Genomic DNA, 6,000 nt, shown 5'->3' on the forward strand with positions numbered 1-6,000 from the left:
AAACTTGGAATCAGATTTAGCCCAGGCCGGTGCGGTGGCTCCTGCCTGTAATCCCAGCACTTTGGGAAGCCCAGGAGGGCGGATCGCTTGAACCCAGGTGTTCGAGACCAGCCTGAGCAACATAGCGAGGCTCCATCTCTACAAAAAATACAAACACTAGCCGGCCCCGTGGTGCAGACCTGTAGTCCCAGCTACTGAAGAGGCTGAGGTGGGAGGATCCCCTGAGCCCGGGCGGTCGAGGCTGCAGTGAGCTGAGATCGGGCCTCTCCATTCCAGCCTGGGCGACAAAGTGAGACTTTATCTCAAAAAAAAAAAAAAAAAAAAGAGTCCAAGCTTTAGAGGAGGAAATAAGGCTATTTTTAAACGGGTATATATGATTAAATTGAGACCCTGGCTATAATAGATCACCCTGCTTTCATATAATTTACGACTTCATGTATTCACTCCGTTTGGCATTACTATCTCTAGTAAACAGGGATTTGCCCTTAGCTATGTAAACGATTTTAGCTATATAAACGATATTTATCAGTATCATAAAGAAGGATTCACTGAACATTCATTGAACACATAATTGTGTGTAACATTGCGAGTATTAAATATAGCTTTTTAGACATAGCACTGGCCTTAGGTGGTAATGCTGAATGTTGTTGATGCATGAATCTATAACCTACTATTAAATGTCCTCATTTCTTAGAACATAAAGTTAATAATGCTATATAAGAAACCAACCTCATTATACTGAACAAACAACTTCAGTTTTAGCTTGTGTTTTTGAAATGATGATACTTCACATCAAAGGCAAATGTCAAATTCTAGAGATAATTAAAAGCTTACTCAGCTTTTTGCTATGCACAATAGAAACAAGAGTAATCCAAATTTAGTTTATATTTGTAAGTGGCTTGGAACGTAATTTATTCATGCATTTGAATGTGTTTGACTACAAAAATAGTTGTTTAATGTAGCTCCAAGATAAAATTTTACAGAAAAATAGAGATAGTTGCTAATGTTACATGGCTTAAGTGTTTTTATTATTTTACACCCTTAGGTAATTTTTATTTTGCAGCCTGTTTCTTTGTAAAATGGAGATAGAGACACTAACTCACAAACTGTGAATAATTTATCCACGTAAGAGGATTTATCACAGATCATAGTAGGTGCTTAAAAATATTGTGTTATTGGCTGGGCATGGTGGCTCACTCCTGTGATCCCAACACTTTGGGAGGCTGAAGCAGGTGGATCATGAGGTCAAGAGATCAAGACCATTCCGGCCAACATGGTGAAACTCCCTGTCTCCTAAAAATACAAAAATTAGCTGGGCGTGGTGGCACGTGCCTATAGTCCTAGCTACTCAGGAGGCTGAGGCAGGAGAATCGCTTGAACCCGGGAGGCAGAGGTTGCAGTGAGCTAAGATTGTGCCACTGCACTCCAGCCTGGCGACAGAGCGATACTCTGCCCCCGCCCCCAAAAAAATTATGTTATTAAAATACAAATGGCAGCTTCCACTCCACTGTAATTGTCAATTACAAGCTTAACTACAACTCACTGAGGTATGAAGTGAATGAGTTATAGACCACATAAGCAAAGTACTACGGGAACAATGAATAAGAAAAAGTTACTTCTGTCAGATAATATATAATTTGCCCTTAGGTCGTCAATAACGCAGTCCTTTAAAATTCTGAATATTGCACAGCATCTACTGCATCTCAAACAATAGAGCCTCAATGATGGCAAAGCCTTCACTGACTTCTTCAGAAAAAGTTAGGATTGTTCCACTCCCCTCAGGACTCTGTAGGTGTGGACAGGGCACCGTGGCTCACGCCTGTAATCCCAGCACTTTGGGACACTGAGGCGGGTGGATCACCTGAGGTCAAGAGTTCCAGACCAGCCTGGCCACCATGGTGAAACCCCCATCTTCTACTAAAAATAAAAAAAAATTAGCTGTGCGTGGTAGTGGGTGACTGTAATCCCAGCTACTCGGGAGGCTGAGGCAGGAGAATCGCTTGAACCCAGGAGGCAGAAGTTGCAGTGAGCTAAGATCGTGCCACTGCACTCCAGGCTGGGCGCCCAACAAGGGCAAAACTCCGACTCAAAAAAATAAAAAATAAAAGACTCTGGTATTGTGTTTTGACGGAAAGTACTATGACTTCGGAGTACCACGAACCTGGATTTCAGTCCCAGTTTTGTTGCTGTTAACCACTTCGGATTTAATTTCTTCATCTGTAAAATCGAATATCTGAAAATGTATGTCTTCTGTTTTGTGAAAAGTAAATGATATATGTAAAAACAGTAGGTGTTGCAGAGTGGCTACTCAATAAATGCCAGTTCTCTACCCCCACTAATTTCAAAGCTTTATCTTTGTTTCTCCGGCACCCTAATGTCTGGCACTTTAAATGTTTGCTGAATGAATTAATGAGTAAAAGAAGAGAAATAAAATGACATTTCTCTTGCTATGGAATTGTTAAATGTCATAAACAACAATACAAATCATTTTATATTGATTTGTGAAAAAAATTATGAATCAGAGAAGTAAAACTACATTACTGAAAAAAATTTTAACAAGTTAATTGAGACATCATTGACAATAAACTGCACATAATGTGTAATTTTGATACATTTTGACATATGTATACACCAGTGAAGCCATCAACCCCATCAAGATAATGAACATATCCAGACTTTCAAAAGTTTCCTAAAGTACCTTTATATCCAGCATAAAAATTCCAGAATATCCCAGGATACTTCCTGCCCGTCAAGGCCTCCTCACCATGGCCCCTCACAATAACTGATCGTCTTTCTGTCACTATGAGTTGTTTGCATTTTTAAAAATTGTATACAGGTGAAATCATATAGTATGTTTTCTTTTTTATCTGTCTTAATCCACTCAGCATAATTATTTTGAGACTCACGTGTGTAGTTGCTTGAATCACCAGTTCATTCCTTTTTATTAGAGGAGGATTCCACTGTGTGGATATACCACAATTTGTTTTTCCATTCACCCATTGAGAGATATTTGGTTTGTTTTCCATTTCGACGACTATAAATAAGGCTTCTGTGAATATCTGTGTACAAATCTTCATATAAACATAAACTCATTTTTCCTGGGTAAATACCTAGGAGCAGAATGATATAATAGGTTATCTTTAGCTTTTTAAAGAAACTGTCAAACTGTTTTCCAAAACAGTTGTAACATTTTATGTTTCCACCAGCAATGTAGTTCCATTTTCTCTATTTTCTCCACATCATTGCCAACGCTTCATGTGGTCTAAAGATGTTAAGCTTATGGCCAGGCACAGTGGCTCATGCATGTAATCCCAGCACTTTGGGAAGCCGAGATGGGCAGAGCACAAGGTTAGGAGTTTGACACCAGCCTGGCCAACATGGTGAAACCCCATCTCTATTAAAAGTACAAAAAATTAGCTGGGTGTGGTGGCACACACCTGTAATCCCAGCTACTTGGGAGGCTAAGGCAGGAGAATTGCTTGAACCCAGGAGGTGGAGGTCTCAGTGAGCCAAGATCACGCCACTGCACTCCAGCCTGGGCGACAGAATGAGACTGTGTCTTGAGAAAAAAAAATAAAAAGATGTTAAGCTTATTTGACAGTTCTGTATATCAGCTTTGGTGAAGTCTTTGAATCTTTGGTCAATTTTTAATAGGGTATTTGTAGTAGAGAGTTCTTTCTATATTCTGGATACAATTTCTTTATCTGATATAAAATTTGGAAATATTTCTTCCAGTACATGGCTCATCTGTTTATGCTGTTAACAGTGTCTTTTGAATAGAAGTTTTTCATTTTTATAAAGTCCAGTTTATCAAATTTTTCTTTAATAGAGTATGCTATTGATTTTGTATCTAAGAAAATCTTTGCCTAATCTAAGTTTACAAAAATTTTCTCCTTTTTTTTTTTTTTTTTTTTTTTTGAGACGGAGTCTCACTCTGTCGCCCAGGCTGGAGTGCAGTGGCCCCTGATCTCAGCTCACTGCAAGCTCCGCCTCCCAGGTTCACGCCATTCTCCTGCCTCAGCCTCCCAAGTAGCTGGGACTACAGGTGCCCACCACCACACCCAGCTAATTTTTTTGTATTTTTTTAGTAAAGACGGGGTTTCACTGTGTTAGGCAGGATGGTCTCAATCTCCTGACCTCGTGATCCACCCACCTCAGCCTCCCAAAGTGCTGGGATTACAGGCGTGAGCCACTGTGCCCAGCCAAAATTTTCTCCGTTTTAAAATAAGTTTTACAATTTGGGATTTTACATGTAGGTTTATGGTTGATTTTCAGTTGACTTTTGTATATAACGAAAGGTTTGGATCAAAGTTCATTTCTTGGCCGAATGTGGTGACTCATGTCTGTAATCCCAGTGCTTTGGGAGGCTGAGGTGAGCAGATCACTTGAGGTCAGGAGTTGGAGACCAGCCTGGCAAACGTGGTGAAAGCCCATCTCCACTAAAAAATACAAAAAGTACCCAGGCATAGTAGCAAGCACCTGTAGTCCCAGCTACAGGAGGCTGAGGTGTGAGAATCACTTGAACCCAAGAGACAGAGATACAGAGGTTGCAATGAGCCGGGCAACAGAGCAAGACCCTGCTTCAAAAAAAAAAAAAGATTTATTTCTTGCTTATTATGGACATTCAGTTGTTCCGGCACCATTTGTTGAAAAGAAGGTCCTTTCTCCACTGAATTGCATCAACATCTTTATGCAAAATCAGTTGCTGCTGTCAGTCTATCTCTGGACCATTGATATACTACTGATCTATTGATCTACCTTAACACTACTACCATGCTGTCATGATAATGCAGCTTCATAAATCTGAAAATCTAGTAATGTTAATCCTCCAACTTTGTTCTATTTTTTCAAAGTTTTCTTAGTTATATTAGGTTCTTGATATTTCCATAGGCATGTTAAAATGAGGTTTTTCAATTACTACATGTGTTCCTTCTTAATTTAACTTGTATTTTTCTTACTTGATAGATCAATTTGGGGGAAATTGACACTTTAGCATTAAGTCTTTCAACACAGGAACAACGTATGTCTCTCCATTTATATAGGTCTCCTTTGATTTCTCTCAATAATGCTTTTTGTTTTTCAGTGACTGGTCTTGCACAATTTTTGAAGATTTAATTCTAAGTACTCCATGTTTGTGTGTGCGTGTGCGTGTGTGTGTGTGTGCGTGTGTTTTGTTTTGTTTTGTTTTTTTTGTTTTTCTTGAGACACAGTCTCACTCCGTCGCCCAGGCTGGAGTGCAGTGGCAATCTCGGCTCACTGCAACCTCCATCTACCAGGTTCAAGTAATTCTCCTGCCTTAGCTTCATGAGTAGCTAGGACTACAGGCGTGCGCCACCAGGCCTGGCTAATTTTTAGTAGAGACAGGGTTTTGCCATGTTGGCCAGGCTGGTCTTGAAGTCCTGACCTCAGGTGATCCGCCCACCTCAGCCTCCCAAAGTGGTAGGATTACAGGCATGGGCCACCACACCTGGCCAAGTAGTCCATATATTTTTGATGTTATGTAATTTTTTTTTAATTTCAAGGTAAAGTTGTGCAATTAAACTATTAAAATTAATAAATTAATTGGCACTACAATACACAAAATTGTATATTTTATACACTGTATAATTTGTTTACAATTGTGAATATAGTTGTATAAATTATATATACAACTATATGTATAATTTATATAGAAGGTATATAATTGATAGATAATTGGATAAAATTATAAAATTTTATATATAATCATGAAACTATTATTTATATACAATAGAAACAATAGAAAAATAAAAATTAAAAATTAATTAGCCACATTAGCATAGAAATATCATCCATCCAGGTGCAGTGCTCATGCTTGTAATCCCAACACTTTGGGAGGCCAAACCTAGAGGAGAGCTTGAGCCCAGGAGTTCGAGGCCAGCCTGGGCAATGTAGGGAGAGCCTGTCTCTACACAAAATACAGAAAGTATCCAGGTATGGTGGTGTATGCCTGCGATTTCAGCTACTTGGGAGGCTGAGGTG

Source organism: Symphalangus syndactylus, chromosome 2 (genome assembly GCF_028878055.3).
Source record: "Symphalangus syndactylus isolate Jambi chromosome 2, NHGRI_mSymSyn1-v2.1_pri, whole genome shotgun sequence".
NCBI lineage: Eukaryota > Metazoa > Chordata > Mammalia > Primates > Hylobatidae > Symphalangus > Symphalangus syndactylus.